Raw genomic sequence first — 17,332 nt, 5'->3', positions numbered from 1 at the left:
GGCTGAAATGGATAATTAGGACAGAAAGTTTCTGCGATGCCAATGACACTCTACAGGAAATAGGATCATTAAGTTCTATATAAAATCTCTCTATGTACAGTATATCTATATAAAATTGCTCGTCCTCTTCATCCTTTTCATTACAACTTTTCATTTCATTACAACCAGGCCCTGTTTAACTTGAGGTGCAGCCCCTACCTCTGTTTTAGAGAAATGTCAGAATGTAGTCACTTTAACTACCTTTATAACTACCTGAGAAATATATTTTGTATAATTACTGCTTTGACCTGCCGGAGAAGTACATGAATGCTTCTTGTCCTTTCACACCACTGCCCACTTGCTGTGGATCCAAAAGCCTTGTTTTGAAATAGTAGGTACTGCAGATGGATGTGGTGGTGTTGGATTGTTAGGACATTGTGTGAATAAAAGGACCCACTCACAGGTCTGTTAGTGCTGAGGAATATTTCATACTGTATCTCAGGCAAACTGGATAATGAGCCACGATAGCTGTTAAAAGGCGTTTGAGGGAGATATCATGCTATGCTGCTCAATTATGATTAGATTTCTCCTTGACAATATGAAAAGATCAAATCAATATCTAGTGAGATTTTGATGATCCACAAGCCACCCCCATTCAGTCTGCCCCCCCCCACCCCAGGCTCTATTGAAAGACCATGATCTGACATCACTACAGTAACATTAAACTTTTCTCTGCTCCTGTGAAAATATGTAACTTCGATTAGTGAAATGCTGAACAAAATGACCCATGTTTTGGATACACTCCCAAATGTTGCTGTTTGGGTACTGATGACAGGACCTATTGTGTTTCACTTTAAAGCAATTCAATTAGGAGTCATTAGTCCTCTGAGTGATTACCAGTGGCCTATCGATGGAGAGGAAGGACACACTAATTAAAGGGCATTTAAATGTTTCTCAGCGCAGAGTAATGAGGAGAAACACAGCATTTAAAACGCAGTTTGGAGGAAAATATCCTTGCACAGCAAATGACCGACATAACATGTTCACTTTGCTCTCTGCAAATTCCCTTTATAGACGCATATTCTGCAATGGATCCCAGAGGAATACTAAAACACGGCCGTACAACAGTCACCAAGAAGCTACCAGCCTTGCTAAAACACAGGTAAATATTCAGATGTTATGGTTTTCCACTTTAGAAAAAAATAAAAAAGACAGATAAATAGCAAAACTGATGTGAAATCATGACAGGTATTTATAGCACAAATGTGAAAATGAATATAAGCATTTCACTAAAAATGAAGGAGTGGATTATCTTTCATTTTTAATTGACTGTCAATGTTGTGCATCTTTGAATTCATTGTATCTTAGATGGATAGGTACTTTCACTGCCTATCATGAAGTTAATAACATTCTTAGATGAATGGTAGTGATTATGTTGAAGGAAGGTGACTTCCTCGAAATACGCTTCTCTTTTCTGTAATAGCTTGCTGCATTTTTACACAATCACACTCGATACTGTGGATATCATCAGAAGTGAAATTAGCGTATCAACAAGATGAATGTAGAAAGGCCGACTGTTCAAATGCATACTAAAAACTAACTCATCTTAATCTGACAAATAAATATGCGCAAATCAAATAATAGCACAGTGTTTGCACCGATCACAGAAAGATATTTCATTTCCACATGTATTTCCAGAGGCTCATCATCCACAGCACAAAGACACTACACCTCTACAGTGTTAAGAGGGCTGCTTTGTGTTAACATAGAGAGAGAGAGATATTGATTTAAGTATGATAAGAAGAAGCTCCAGTCCCAGGGCAGAGCCTTTACAGCTATGATTAAATACTCTGCACCGAGGTAGCACCCATATTTCAGACAGGAGATTGTGCATCTTTATACTGGAACTTATCGTTCAAGAGAATCAAAGAGTCAAACAGCTCCAAAATGCTGGCACTTTTGATAGTGAAGCAGATATTTGAAAATAATTTTGCCTAGATATTTCAAAAGTAATCACATTGTTTGGAATCACGCCTCTCATGGGTTTCAATTACTTGGCTGACACATGTCAAAAGTACAAGTTGACTCTCTCAATAAAGATAAACAAAACCTTGAAAGGCACCTTGCAAATACCAGTACTAGTAGATCACATCAATATAGACATTACTGTGGATGTGATTTAAAAGACTTGAAGTGAAGTGGCACTATATCACGAATGGGGACTCCAATAATAAAATAACTATGGACAAAATCTCAGTCACATGTTGTTGAACTTGAATGAAGTCCATTTAGTGATTATGTAAACAAAGTTAGAAACAGGAAACGATATTTCAACAGGGGGCGCCACACAATTGACATGAGCAGCGCATTAAACTTCTATTAGTTTGTACATCTGTACATATTTTGAACTAAAAATGTTTAGCGTTGATGATCATGATAATAAAAATGTGTCTGTTGTTCTCCTGCTCAGAATTACGTTCTGTGTTCAATAAAATCTTCAAATAAAGTTTTAAAGAGGCGAATGTTAACAGGAACGAGGTTTTGTTAAGGTGAAGTTCATCTTAACTGCTGAAAGTCATTGCCTAGACTCCGCTTTATTATGACAGAGGCTGTATTATTGTTCATTTCCATTTTACTTCCATTTTAATAAAATACAAAATCTCACGGTGTTTTGAAAAACCTAACATAAATACATCTGAAACAACTGTGTGCAGCGAAACATCAGCAGAGTTCACAAAAATCACGCTGTTGACCTTATTTTGCTGCATTGTGCACAGAATTTAAAAGTATGAAAAGGTAGCAATAATTCTTCAGCTGTGGTTTTTTTTATTTCATACAACCAATTTTTTTAGCATCATCAGACTTCCCAGTAAACATTAAAAATGCCAGTAATGATCTACACATGGTGTCTGAGACACTGGATTTAAACACTGTGAGATTCACCACTTTATCAAGATTAAAGAAGAGGAGCATCACGTATGCAGCATGCCACAGAAGATGCTCTGTACCGCTATCTTCTCAGCTGTCTGTTTTTCTACTGACAATTCAGTGTTTGTCGCTGGACATGAATGCCATTTCACTTAACATGTCAAATCTCAAAGCCTGCAGTAACTGACCTGTTTCCAGATTTTTACATCAAGATGGGAAGTCTTGTTTTTTGTGTAAAACTCATAAGCCGTATGATCCAGTTTTGCATGTTAACTGTATCCCTTGGTTTTAGCTACGCAGCCAAAATAACTGTGAGAAATGTCCCCTTGGTCTGACTTTTATTCCTCACCTTATTCCCAATGTCATTCATTTGCCACTGAAGGTAACAAGCCTTTTCCACTCGGTGCTCTGTAACGGCAGACCTTTAATAGCCATTTCCCGGTGTGGCGAGGGGAGAGAGGGGGAACATGTTTATTTGTGTGTCTGCACATGCCTCTCCAGCGATTCTCTCTGCTCCACTCACCCAGCTGCTGGCTGGAGGAGTGATTCATGGGCCTGACAGATGCCTGGTGCAGCTGGATCTGTCCTTGATCATCCCAAAAGCCTGGACAGCACTGTCATTCACCATTGCCCAAATTATCTCTGTATTGACTGCAGAACCCTCTGTGACAGCGCCGTAATGGCTAATTACCCAGGATGCTTTGGGTACTTTTAAACCCCAGAGTGTTCTCTTGCTGTCTTACCATGCGGCTGCTACTGCTGCCGTGTGTTGCTGTGAGGGCCACCGTTTTCTCAAGCCCCACCTGAGCACCACGGCCTAAGGAACCCACAGCAAAACATCAAGAAAAAAAATATTAATAGATTTATTAGGATTTACACAGCTGTGCGAAAGTAACACAACACTTCTATTGTGGTCTTGGTATTTGGTGACATCTCATGAAGTGAAATGTATGTGTGAAATGTTCACATGAATTGCCTATTTTTCTAACTTTCTCTGCATGTCAGGGGAATCATCTTATGATACAGATAAACACACACACACACAACTATTAAAATCCCTTTAACAATGTCAGAAAAATTGGCTAATTGAGATCTTATCCAGTATCTAATACGCAAACATATCTCAAATGTACACAAACAGCCGTCGAAAGTTTTACATTTCAGTCCCAAAGTCCACCATAAGCAGACTCATCTACAATTCTAAAGCTGCATTGTTACTTCAGACTTTGAGATGCATTTCAGAAGGAATGTGACAGAGGGAGGTGAAAGGAAATGAACGAAGACAGAAAGAAGGAAGGAGAAGGTGAGGGAATAGAGGGTACAAAATCCCATCCTGACTGTTAGAGAAGATGATGAGGTCCCCTGAGAATGGACAGAGCAGAGAGGGAGCAGCTTTTCTTCACAAAGACTCGAGTAATTTGCCACATCCTGTCCGCACACCCGGCATGGAAGCCACTCTGTCCTTAATTACCAGGATAACAAACCCATCCCCTCCCGGCTCCTCATGGCGTCGTTCTCCTCATGTTACTTTCCCCCTCAGCCAACGACGCCACCACCCAGGCTTCCTTGAGCTCCCCCTTCCCATCAGTGTCAGAGCAGAAATGGATGGCCTATGCTGCTGTTTGCAGACAGTGGAAGGATGGACACCAAATAAAGTGATAAAAGCTGAGAGAATGGCCCTGCCTCGGTTAGCAACTCTGATCTTGATGGACAGGGGCACTATAATGACACAGAGGCCTCACCTGGGTAAGCTAGCACTTCTGACAGCCCTGTTAGCCATATACACAGGGGGAAACCCTTTAGACAAGCCCACTACCACTGACAGTCTCCAGCTAATCACACAGTTACTGGTAAATATGTAGACTACATATTTTATCATAGTTAAAATCTCTTATGGTAGAATCAGTTTGCTGTCTATTCTATAACTTTCCAGAATTAAGTTTAGTAACCATTAAAATTAATATCAGAAGACGCTGCAAACGTTGTCGCTTGTAATGACACCGCTGTCATGAGACGGCCAGAGTATAGAGGCCATGGCCTTTTCGTCTGGACGGCGTCTGTCGTCTCCAAGATGGCACCGCGTCTGCCTCGGCTTTATTTGCATTGGCTTTTGCATACGTTGCTGCCTGCATCCTGACTCCACAGATTCAAAACAAAGGGGAAGAGTCAGGAGTGACACTACAGTCCTGCCTCACTGCAGCACATACAGATAGATCCAGCTCCTGGGGAATGACGAGGCTGTATTAGTGCAGTGTTTGGATGCCTTTTTCAGTGAGCAGGCAATGGGAGGGTCTGATATTCTTGGGGGTGAAGGGGTTAGAGGGGTGTGTGTCTGTGTTACCAGTCACCTGCTGCTAAATCCTATTAGCAAGGCCTGGGGGTTAAACCAACCATCACCATTAAAGGCCTGTCAGGGGAAAGCCCACAAATAATGGGGCTGATCGCTACAACTCACAAATAATAAGGTGCTTTGATAGAGGATAATCAATTAGTGATAATAGGAAGAGGCTTGACATTCTGGAGGTGCTGCCGAAAGAGAAAAATAGTGACATAAAAACAAAAACATTTGAGAGAGCAGAGAATTGAGAGCTTTAATCTTATTTTTAACGGAGTGCCATTAAATCACAAGAAATGGATTTTGGTAAAAAAAAAAAAAAAAAAGGTTCTTTTTATTTTATTTTTAATTGCCATATTTAGGATACTGGAGTTACAATAAATACTGAATGTGTTTTTAAACTGTATTTATTTGTGGGTGTGTTCTGTAAAACATTTGCTCTGATCTTTACAGATAACTGTTCAGCTATAAATGATGACGTTTTAGTTACAGGTGAGGTAAAACAATAGGTTTTAAAGGTAACTTGAGCTCTCGTGTTTGCTCATCTCAAACAGGGCTGGGATGTTCACTCTCTAATGTTTACTTTGCTTAACTATACTCCCACAGATTCTCTTTGCAGAACTCTTTTCAGCTGTATGCAGAGTTTGAGCAAACAGTAGAGGTGTCTGTCTTGGCTTTTCAACAAACCCAAAGACAAAACAGTGCTTCGCTTCAGCCCTTACTGCTTATAGGGGAAAAAAATACAAGTGAAAGTCATAGAGCAGATATTGTAATTCGAGGATTAGACTGTCAGTCAAAACATTTCCATATGTTTTCTAAAGCGAGGAAAACGAGGTGAGAAAAAACTGGCAAAGCAAGTGTTAAATGGGATGAGAAGTGACAGTTTACATCTCCAGCCACAATTAACACGTTGATGGCGTTTTTCGCCGGGCCCCTCACAGTGATAATGCCTGTTGTCAAATCTGTTTAGCACGCCAAATCTCCTGGAGCCTTCAGCTAGGCAGCAAGCTTTTGACAGATTGAAGGTTCAGAGATAGGCTATCATGACAGATGGAAGCTGGCATCGATGTTCAGCTCTCGCCAATCACAGGGGACCTGCCCCCCTTATTCTGCGGGGCGCAGCTCCGCAACCTTCCCCCCTCTGATGGGAGCAGGGGATGGCATTGTTAAGCAGTGCATCTGTGAGACTCAGTCTCCTCTGATGGAAGCATAAGGCAAAGAGCTCTCAAGCAAAAGACGGCCACTGCTGTAAGCGCATTTCAGATATGATGGGAGGCTAGCTCAAGGGAATTGTGGAAAAGAAAAAGTTTGAAACATTTTGAGGAGCAGAGGAGGGACCCAGGAGAGAAAAGAGCGACTGCAGCAAACCTCAGATATTCAGTAATGCCATCATTAAATTTGATTATTATCTAAATGCTAGCAAATGCTCTGCACCGTAACAGCACAGTAGAGTCAGACAGGAACGTTAACGTGATCAGTCTTTATATCTGATTAGCAGAATGACATTTTTCTTTTGACCAATGGAGTCTCACTTGTTAAATTCTCAATACTGAGGGGGGAAATCAATTTAGGTAGCCTTGGCTTGTATGTAAAGTCCTCCTTAGAACTCAAACTACAGTATGATTACCCTTAATGAGATCCACCTGAAACAGTGGCACAGGAGAAACTCATTAAATTGAGCTTGTTCTAATCAGACAGGCTTATATGGATTTTGCAGACATCAGAAATTGTTCTGAAAAAGAAAAATACACCAGGGCCTCTGAAACAGAAGAAGGAATCCGATAATTAAGTGTCTGCCATGCGCTGATGATATCACGAGTGTTAATGATCACTATAATGACAGTTCACGCTGCACCCGGTTGATTTACAATACACCTACTGTGAGGCACCACTGCGACAAACACTGCAGCAAACACACCCAAGCGAGAACAGTTTAGCATAGACTAAAAAGCCATAAGTTGGACCTAATAGGCACTTCTAGGGAAAGGAATTAAATGCTTACTTGCACAATAAAATTTCTGCAGGTAGATAACTTTAAGATGCAGTGTTGTTGGTTTACTTGCTGTCAGACAGTCCTCTAAGTTGTTTGGTCTCTCCCTCCCTGTTTAGGCGAACACATTGTTGATTCAGACCCATCATGTTGAGGCTTGAGGTCACCCTGTCTCAGGCTTGGCTAGTTAGCAGCAGCCCACCTGATGGCCCAGAGGAAATCACAGCAGCCGCACTCACAGGAGAGGGCCTGACAGCCAGGCCCCGCACCAGAGAGAGGGGTCCAGCCAGGGGGGTGGAGAGAGGAGGGTCAGTGTGGGGGGAGGGCTCTGGAAAGGGGGGGTGGGGGGCTTCAAACATAGGGAGGATGAGAGACGGCTAAAGAGGGCACAGTGGTGAGTTGTGTTGTGATCGCTGCTGCATTAAGTGAGAAAGTCTGGTAAAAAACCACAGACAGGCCTCAATGATGAAAGACGGACATAAGAAGAGAAACAGGGCTGATAAAGGGAGTGATGCTAACTTACTGGGTGGCACACCAGAGACAAAAGAAAAGAGAGATGAGAAAGGAGGAAAGCAGCTCATGGGTTAAGCTGTACAAAAATAAGGGGCAAGAGGAAGATCCAGTCAGGGTAAGAGAACGATGAAGATCCTCATTCACAAAGACGAATGCCTGATATTTTTGGGTGAGCGCGAGAAGGATTTCTGCTCAGCAGTGTATATGGATCCATACGGGGGGCTGTTCTAGAGGTCTAGTTGTCTAGTTGTCTCAACACCTAACAGCAGTTTCTGTTCAAGCAGAAGCAAAACTGCACTGTGTAAATGAAGTGAGGCATCAGTGTAAGTTATCCTGGGGCAGTGATGCTGCTCTTGCAGAGAAAACGTTGGCTGTAAAATGCTGTGATGAACAGCAGACATTTCCAGTTCACAAGTCTCCCAGTCTCTCCTGAGAGTCTGCTTCATCCCTATTATAGCCAATAATAGCCCATTGTAGTCATATGCTCTTTCTCTTCACTGTGACTGAATGAGGACACATTATTTACTGAGAGGAGACAACAGCTAATACGCCGCTGCAGAAAACTGCTGACAGGAAGAGGGCAAAAATCATAGGTTTCTCCTCCTAGAGGACATTACACATTGTTGTATTTATATTTATGCTTGATAACATCCCACAATCTGCCAGTACACCTCTAGGCAACCTCCATAGTCACTCTCGCTGCAAGTTCAACTGGATGGTGGTAAACTGAGGGGGTATAAATCAAAGCTTGATTTCCAGTTTCTACAATGAGTGAATATTAGATGCCAACAAGGTCATTTCATCTTATGTGAGATGAAAGAGGTCTCTTCAATATGTTAAGTTTGATATTGTAATAAGACTGTTTGACATAAAAGCTACATAAGGTTTATGATCATATTGTATGTTCAGATTAAAGGTCAGAGATTACAGCATTTTAAAGTTAAATGTTACAAAATCATGCTTTCAAGATTTCAAATTTAATGTTTCACAATATGTTCCATATGGGAACACAGCTTTAATTCATTATTACAGCTTTAATTTATGATTACAAAAAAATGAACTAATTAAATGAGTCCTTTAATGCTCATGAAAACGTAATCTGAATGGCTAAAGGCCTGCTCTTCTGGAGCATTTCAACAGAGCAATAACTGCAAAATGCAGATCAAAACCTCACTGTACACATGTGCCACTGAACACGGTTTCTTTCGGTTTTCATTTTGTGCTTATGTCCAAAGGCATCCACAGACAAATGCCTCACCACAAAGTCATACACCATTAATGCAGTCAGTGGTGCTGTAGCCTCAGAATCTTATTATCTTAGTTGGTTCAGCCTCATTAGCTGTTCTATGCATATTAATGGATGGGAAATGGAAAACTATACCCCATTTAAGAACAAAACATGCTCAAAGTACTCGCTGCTTCGAGGTTATGGGACATAACTCACTCTGCAAATTGCTATCATCGAGCTGCTGGCAGAACCCTGCTGTTTTCTTTACCCAAAAGCCACTGGTTCCATCACATAGACAGAGTTTCATTAACCTGCACTGCATTCAGACACCATTATGGCTCTAATTATGGCACATGCTCTTGTGAGGAACTGCCTGGGTTCTCGAAGACTTTTATGTCCAGCTGTCCTGTCGCCAAGGCCAGGGTCGTCCCCGCGGCTGCCCAAGTTCCAGCTATGGAAGATGTGCTAATCTCAGTTGTATTGAAGCTGGCTTTGTAGACTTATGCAGGCTTATCTATCATGGTCACGACTGCATTAGAAATAAGACCTTAAGTTTGCGGGCACTGAAGTAGAAAGGAGAGCAAATTAAATTCTTCTCATCTACCTCCTCAGCTGTGTCCAGATTGCATCAGTCAAAAAAAAAAAAGGAAAAAAAAGGAAAAAAGACTTGTGCTTTTGAGGATAACACTAGCACCTAGCAGTGCAGGGGTAAGTCTTTATATTCCACTTGTTCTTCACAACAGAAAGACAATGCTGTCACCTACTGTAGCAGTCTACACTTAATGATTAGAAAAGCAAGATAATCACAGTGTATTTATCATTCTAGACTCGGCACATCTGCCAGCAGACCAATGGAGACCTTAGCTTGGGAAACAAATAAAACCTCTGTCCAGTGTCTCATTATCCATGAAAGTATCTCTTCGGCTTCCTCTGTCTAATCAAAGAGAAGGGAAACACAGGAACAAGCGGAAAAATTCCAGCATGAGGGCGATTGAAACAGTTCCCTCAGCGTTGAGCATTGCTCACTCACAGCAGATAGTGAAGGTAAGAAGATCCTTTGGCAGGTGCTGTGGGCTGTCAGAGCCGTAGATGAGCTCTGCTGCTGGATAACATCTTGCGAAATGCTCGAAGCTTGTCAGTTAAGAGTCTGCCAGAAAAAGGTGGACAGCTACTAACCTCTCAGAGAAAAAACAAAGACCAACAGTAAGTTCCAAGAAAGAAAAGTTAAGAGTTCCCTGAGTGCAATAAACCAGTGTTGTCACACGAACAGTAAGCCACTTCAAAATGCAATGTGTGTTGAAGCATTTTAGGCAAATATTGCAAAGAGAGTGCATGCTGCCTGTCAGACAAAACAAGAGAGCCAAAACGGTTCCTTAACTAAGAACATTTTCAATGTTGGAAAAACAGTGCTTTTAAAGTTTCGAGTTTTTAGAGAAAGGTTTAAAAGTCACAGGATTAATTTAACAGATAGCACTTAAAATGATCATTTAATCAAGTTACATACGACATCTACAGTTTTTTTTTGTGTGTGTTTACACAGATATAAGCCAGTATACCTATAGGGGTTATGAAGACATTTAAGCATAAACATTTTTGCTTCTTTGGTTTAACTTTCTCCTTCTGTTTGCTAACTACTTCAATAATTCATAATCTTTCACCGAACACTAACACATCACGCATGATAATCAATTTAAAAAGAAAACTAAGCAAGAGTAGGGTTGGCCAAGGGACTGAATGATTTGATTTTTAAGATAAGCAGATGGTCACCACTACAATATACTGTACGCACATGTACACATAAAGTTGTTTTTTACATGTCACAGTCAACAATCCAAATGCAAACATCCAAGTAGCCCAATACCTAAAATTCATAGCAAAAACTGGAAACACACAAAATGCTAATTTTTGATTTGAAGACAGATAGAGAACTTTAAGGGCTAATGTCCTTCATATGACCCAGATATTTTTCTCAGCTGTTGCTGAACCAAACCACAGAATACTAGACTGGAAAGAACGGGATGTCCATGCGGCTGTTTCTTTTGGATGTCTAATTAAGTAATTGTTCAGGCACAAGAGGTTGACAAACTGATGCGGTATGGTGGAGGATCGCTGTGAGTGGGAGTCTTTCTATCACCTACTGTTGCTTAGTGTAACTGTAACAAACACTCTTGACAAAGGTGAAACAAGTTAAGGATTTGCAGTCTATGTATTCCTAGATAATTTTAAAGACAATCTGACACACTTTGCTCATAAATTAGGTGCATAATAAGGTTGCTGGTGACTGTATGACATCATCAATGCATTAAACTGAAGTTAACTGCAAGTCTGCCCAAAACATGCTGTTGTGCTGGTTACTCTAACCATTAACTAAAAATCATTATCATTATATGTTACATATTATATTTTAAGCTGGCAGAGCCAAGAATGCACTGAAAATTCAGACTGTTGTTTGAAGGTCTCAAGTTTTAGTCACGCTGTAGTATCTAGAGTAACGTGTCAACAACTTTACCACCTTCCCACGCAGACAAGTTCATAAGCAGCACAAGCAGGAGCACAGCGACCACTTGATCCACTTCCACACACCTGCTCCAAACTATTACTTTATCTGCTTTTAAATATCCACGACATACAAAGGAGAAAATTGGTGTGAGCTGTAAAATCTGTGGCGTTGCATGCTTTCCCCCCAATCCTGGCACTCACTGACTGAGTATTTGTTTTTGATATGAAGTTATTCAAATTAAATAAGTATGTCACTTTAAAGTCCGTTATTATGATAAGCAAATAATGTCAAATAATGTTTATTAAGTTGCAGAATTTGCTGCCACACAAATCACATGTGACTAATTCAATATGTTTTGATGAACTAAAGTAATAAATCTGACATATTTAGATATTTCATTATGGCCACAGGAGTGACTACAGCTCAAAAATTTTAGCTATAGAAAACTGTCTGTTATTGAAACTGTACATGAATGGGATGAGCCTCAAGCTGACACTCCACATTTCTGAACATTTAAGTAGAGCTGAAAAAGAACAGCTACAGGAAGATGAGCTCTTTCTGTTCATTTCCTTTCCTAACAGGAACAAGCATTTGAATTAATGCGACCTCATGATTGAAAACACAGTTGATTTGTACATGCCTGCAATGTGCAACACTAATTCCAATAAACCCTTTTCCTAAATGATCTAAAAAATTTTGCTTTAATTATAACCGCTATAACAACAAGCCAAAGTGAGATAAATAAATAACTTCACTGTCCTCCCTGGAATTGTGCTGATGCGGAGGCCTGCCTAGGCATTATAAACCTAATTAGCAGAAGATTACTATGCAGTGTGCAAGGCTGTGGTCCAGAAAGACATCATTAGGTCTTCTGATGGGGATATGCCTTCAGCACATTGATTCTTTTTCGCTCCAAGAACAATGCAGATTGCAGACTTTATAATTGGGCTTTCAGGTCACTTGTGACTTCACTTCCACCATGTGTGGCTGGTGATCGCCAATGAAACAAAAGAAGCCGATAACAAAAAGACATTCCCGCTGAGCTCAAAGAAGGCAGAGGATGTTCATGGATTATGAGACGCACCAATGGGAACTGGATAAATAAAAGTCATGTGAGCAATACATATTCTAGTGCTACATAACTATTCTACAGAAAAAGACAAAAGGAAGCTGTAGATTCAGTCAGATATTCTGGGAAAAAGAAACGCAGCACTGTTTGACTTAATTTAGCATGACAGAGATTAAAATCTCTTTTTTTTTTACATGTCAATAATAGTCTCAGTGAAACTTGTCAGCAAAATCCTTCTGATGCATTTTATGTTTTAATAACACCACTGACAACACCTAATATTAGTACAGAACAATATTTTCATTTAAACTTTGTAGCGACTACTACAAGTTTGTATTTGTGGCCTGTTTTAAACTTGTAAACAAAAACAAGGTCACTTACTGTCAATTCAGGTCAGTACAGGAATTTAAATATATTCACGTGATTTTTATGCCTACAAGATGTAAGCAGGCCCATCAAAAATAGAAAACAGATGCAGCACGTGAGGATGAAAGCTGTACATAAGGCACAACCACTGGACACTGAAGATATTGGATTACAGCGACAACAATAAGTGTATTAATCAATTGACGCTAATTAGTCAATTAGTTGATTGACAGAAACTGCAGCTCTACCCTTGACATCAAAGACTAACTATTCAAACACTGACACTTGCTGTATCATTCTGAGATGTAGCGGCTGGGCAACTGCGGCTGAGTCGAGACACTGTTGTGTCAGCTCTGATCAGACTGTGCTTAATTCATTATCCAAACTACATGTGACCTTAGCCGGACAACACACCAAGCACCTGGACACTGCCCTCATCGTGGCGGAGAACTTCAACAATGCAAAAGTTTGAAAAAGTTATGCCCTATGAGGAAGGACAAAACACGAAACCATAGCTACATACCTTTTAAGGATGGGTAAAACACAGATCTCTCCCAGTTCTTGGCAATCTGACCATAATCCTGATGTTAAGATAAAAACAAAGAATGGAGGTTGTGAAGTGAGAGGTCAAACATTGATCTACCCAATCAGAGTCTATGCTCCTGGCTGCCCTGAGTGAAATAGACTGGAATATACCCCAATCTGGCCCCAAAAACATCAGTGGGTTTTTCAAAATTAATAACTGCTATTATCGGTGGCAGAACACATCCCAACGTTGCTTTGCACTGTGCACTGCCTGACACATCATTTCACTATACTTACTTGCACGTATATGTAACAAATAAAATACTTTGAATCTCTTCCCACTGAGGGGTAGGTGACATCCGTCGGAAACAGACCAAAGGAAACTGGTACAACGAACTATTAACTCTATTAAATGAGTGAAACATTCCATACAAAAACAATTTATCATCAGATACTGATGCCAATGCATCAATTAATCCATTTCCAGAGCTCCTTCTCCTATTCTACAGTATATCCTCCTGCTCCTGAGGCATTTCTAGACCAAGTGGGATATGTGATGTGTATCTCTAGAGCTGTGTGTCTGCCCCAGATGTTCAAGTTCCTCAGTGTTCCCCTAAAAGAGAGGAGAGAGACGCTGTAAAGGAAAATAATTTTCCACACAACGTTTTTGCTTACCAAAACCCATAAGCCTTTCTTCTTCAGCTCAAAAACTGTTGGTTGTTGGGGTGCCCCCATGACAGGCACAGACAACATTCAGCACTGAATTCAAAATAGCTGGCTGTGCAACGGAGGCTCTGAACAAGCGTCATTCAAATTCTATGTACCACACAGACCATTTCTCCTAATCATTCCCCTCCAGATTTCTCCATTGTTAGGGACATGAGCATGCTAGTCTGCCAGCAGAGCTATGGGGTCCCCAAGTGTTGACTATGGGGTCCAGGTGCCGATGACAGTGCTAGAGTGAGATATTGTTTTGATACATGCAGAAATCTTCTTTCCTGTATGCCAATAAGGCATTTCCTGGCTGCAATCATGACTAGGACGAAAAAAAAAAGAAAAGAAAAGTTTTGTGCGAGGATAACATTATGGCACCCAAGTTTATACTTTGAGGCTATACTTTTAAGGCTGTAACAGTAAAAAACAATGATAACCATAAATATTCTATTGCTTTCTTCAGTGTCCTGCTTGGGTTGCGTTTTGTTTGCTTAATTTGCATTCCACTATGTGTGGGTTCATAACAGAGCTTTTTTAATCAGCTTTACTTGCTGCTATCCGGACTCGCCCATCGTATGCCTATCTCCTGCACCTCGTTCTCTCTGCCTGGCGTTTGTAACAGAGCACTACAGCCCCATTTGAGGTATGATAATCAGCTGATTAGCCAGCGAAGTCCTTTTCCCAGAGGCTCCTTTGTGTGCAAAATCCTCACACTCATTTGACATGTGGACATCATCAAGCTGATGAAATGCAATTGTAATGAACAAGTGAGGCATAGCATCTGCAGTGGGACCCTGAACGAAAAGGACCCTTCCCTCCTGACATGCTAATGCTGAAAGCTGCTCTCTGCCTGTACTCCCGGTGGGTCCCTCATGGAAATGTGAAGAGATGCATATTCAAACCAGCACCTTCCGAGGGGGCTAGATGTACGGAAGAGAGAGATGGGAGGAAAAAACCCTGTATGGACTTGGCCAAATGTTAATTCTGAGACAGATTATATTGCATCACGCGCAGTAATGATCTGACAGTTCATTTGTGAGGAGAGTTCAGGATCTGAGGTTTAATGCTTGGGTGGACGCAGGTGCTGAGCCCCAGCTCCTCAGAGCTGTCAGAGAAAGGCAGGGGGCTGCTGTCAAATTATCCCAGTTAAAAAGGCTGAGGCGCCTGCAAATATGAAAGACATTTAAGAAATTAATGCATTCGTATTCAACACATATTGCAACAGTGTTTCATTAGAGGTGCTCTAGTCATATTAAAACTGACATCTGACCTTTCACATTTCTCTGAGGCACTCTGGAACATTCTTATTACATACATGCTAAAGTCAAAGAGAAGGTAATTGTGATAACTAGCAATAATTAAACAAACTGACATTTTTGCACCATAATTTTCCCTATTATTTCAGCTCTTTGGCATTGCATAGCAGAATGAAGCTGTATTTTTTGGGAGTGAGGAAAAGAGGAAAAGAGATGAGTTGTGAAAAAGCTGCAGGTTATATGACTATCACATGCTCCCTAAGAATAGCATCATTTCATCTCTTAGTTGTTTTACGTTATCAAGCAGACTTACTGTATTACCAGTGCTGCTTTGTTACTGCATAATCTTGCCGTGATTATGATAAGCATGCATAATGGAGACAAATTCCATACAATTTCCCTGATCAACATTTTCTGCTTTCATGCATAAAACATTCATCATAAAGCGATGCAAAGAGGGAAGTCATGGGGACTATCAAAGTCAGGATTTCATAAATTACAGCAAGATCATTTCTCAACACCATCCTTCCAGCTGTGGTGTCACACAGCAGCTTGCAAAGTTTTACTTTTGGATATTCACGAGAACAGACTGTAGAGCTGTGCTAAGAAATGCAAGTACAGTTGGTAGAGGTCAAGCCAGATAAACAGACTGATGATGCCATACATATTGTTCTATATATATAGATGTAGGTCATCACACCTATGGCCTCCAGCTGAGCTGTTTTGTGATGACAGGACCTCTGGGCTTGGACCTCAGAGACAGAGCAAATGGGCAGTCAGCAGGCCCCCCACTTTCTGAGCCTTTTGGGTCACTGGGATGTCGGAGGCTGAGAGGGTCACAGACCCTGAAATCTAGCCACACACACCTTAACACTATCCCTAACCTGATGTAAGCACAACTAGACCCTAGGCTCCGAGGTGGGCTCCCTCCCACCAGGTGTTCGGGATGGCATACATGTCTTCAGGGTATGGAGTGCCGCTGGCCGCCCAGGACTACACGTGGTGCTGAGGGTCAAACATGGAGCCATGCTGGACCAGCTGTCGCTTTGCTGCTCGCCCCAGCTCTGAGCCAGGCTCGCTGGAGAGGACCAGATGCGCACACTCAGTCACTCTTCTACGGCTTCCAGCAACACGGGTCTCTCTAGCTGACCTCAATGCTTTGGCATTATTTTGCCAAAATCAATGCGGCAAAGTTAGAAACACGATTGTGGAAAAACATATCAACACTTGGGCCTCTGCACAACAGCACAGAAAGTCTGCAAACAGTTCCTTAGCATTTCCCCAATAATTGGCAGGGTCACTGTTCTATGTTCCCATTCAGCATACAAGGGCATCCATTAATTTGAAAAGGCTAAGCTACCATGCTCACACATGTACGCACACAGATCACAGAGTCTGCACCGCTTTGGAAGCAGCAGCACTCCATCTTCTGTCTAACTGCAGCTAAAAGCATGAAAGCAGCAGTGAGATTTCATTTGGCTAACTGACTGAAGGCACTGAGGGAGTAAAGCTCGCTGGAGAGATTTATACACCAAGCCTGATGTCTCCTGCTCCCTATAATAGAACAAAAGCTTGTTGTCTCTTCCAATTACAGATGTCAAAACGCTTATTTTGAGGGTTGTGATCTTTTCCCTTTTAATCTGCAAAGATAAAAGGTCTCAGCTTCATTAGCATGTGTTCTCTCTCCCCCTGACTCAGATTCCCTGCAAGCAGCCAGCTCAGCCTTACAGCCTATTAGCCACTCTTGGGGCCATTAAGGTCTAACATTAATGATGTGTAATTAGCATATGATGACAAATAATAACAATGCACTCCCATTCAATGTAATGGGGGGTAGGATAATAACATGGAATCCCACTGTTTCCACCCTACATAAAGCTCACAATATCTATGTTTTATTGCCCACTCTGCTGTTCAAAGGTATAATGG

General features: G+C 41.2%; 1 long non-coding RNA gene across 2 annotated transcripts in view; it reads right to left on the bottom strand.

Moving 5' to 3' along the window:
- LOC124067367 overlaps positions 1-17,332 on the bottom strand; it is a 60,343-nt gene that overhangs the window by 7,026 nt on the left and 35,985 nt on the right. Inside the window, exon 3 of one of the 2 annotated variants that reach the window (XR_006844744.1) lies at positions 3,651-3,724. The exons of the other annotated variant lie outside the window; for it this stretch is intronic. This is a non-coding gene — a long non-coding RNA (uncharacterized LOC124067367). The remainder of the gene's footprint in view (positions 1-3,650; positions 3,725-17,332) is intronic. 2 annotated transcript variants of the gene reach the window in all.

This window comes from Scatophagus argus, chromosome 11 (assembly GCF_020382885.2).
Source record: "Scatophagus argus isolate fScaArg1 chromosome 11, fScaArg1.pri, whole genome shotgun sequence".
In the NCBI taxonomy this organism is placed as follows: Eukaryota; Metazoa; Chordata; class Actinopteri; family Scatophagidae; genus Scatophagus; species Scatophagus argus.
This window is presented reverse-complemented; position numbering and strand designations above follow the sequence as displayed.